Consider the following 934-nt stretch of genomic DNA (forward strand, 5'->3'; position numbering starts at 1 on the left):
TCACAGGGTACGAAGAGTACTTTGAATAAAGTGGTGTTATAAATAGCTTTAGAAGTAGCTGAGGACAAATGCGAAGACTGTAACCAAGTGAAAGGAGATGAAAGATAAAGGAAGTGGATGACTTATTTGCTCGACAGACAGCGACGCAGATGCGAACCAGAGCTCTTATGCGGTTAGGCACATGACCACTTCCAGTCCTCGCCATGAATGCATTGGCCCCGGGGGTAAAATGGCCGAATGGCCTAAGACGTTGACAACATGGGGTACTAAACATATTTTTAAAACTCTCCTCCTTTACCTCTTAAGGAGAGTACTTATATCAATGGCAACCTACACTTTTCTCCTACAATTTATACACAGTTCGACGTTTCTTGGATCCCTAAGAACTAATTTGTCGTTACGTAAGCCTTCGGAGCGTAGGCAGCCATAGGGAACCCCCTAATAAAGACTAACTGACAAACACTGCCTGTTAAAAAATGCAGTAGTGTGCATTCTCGTAAACGAAAAAAAGTCTCGCTTAATCATCAGCGTGCTTAAGGATGCAACTTTCCCGCACAGCACGATGAGCGAGGAGGCCTCCTATTGGCTAGAAGTACAGAGGGGAGAGCCAATCAAAGAAGCGAAAGGGGGAGAAGGCGGGAAAACTTTCAGACTTGTCCTGCCATCTATCGGTATGCACGAGAAGTAGAAGGGCGCGCATTTTGCCTTGGGATTTTTTCCCTTTTTCAGGTTGCGCACAACTATTTATATATATTTTTTTGTAAAGGAAATCGATTGGGTTTCTTGCGTAATGGAGAAGAGCGCGTTTTCTAAGCGTCGGACGGAGGTATGACTGGAGCAAGAAATGAGCAATACTAATCTTGGAGATCTAAGGAGAATATGAAAAAAAGAAAAAAAATGCGTAGAAGAAATGAAAGTTATGTAAATTTTGACC

At 42.9% G+C, this 934-nt stretch overlaps 1 protein-coding gene across 1 annotated transcript in view; it reads right to left on the reverse strand.

Moving 5' to 3' along the window:
• LOC119593788 (zinc finger protein 628-like) overlaps positions 1-934 on the reverse strand; it is a gene marked incomplete at both ends in the record, with an annotated part of 90218 nt that overhangs the window by 4162 nt on the left and 85122 nt on the right.

Source organism: Penaeus monodon, chromosome 32 (assembly GCF_015228065.2).
Source record: "Penaeus monodon isolate SGIC_2016 chromosome 32, NSTDA_Pmon_1, whole genome shotgun sequence".
Taxonomy (NCBI): Eukaryota; Metazoa; Arthropoda; class Malacostraca; order Decapoda; family Penaeidae; genus Penaeus; species Penaeus monodon.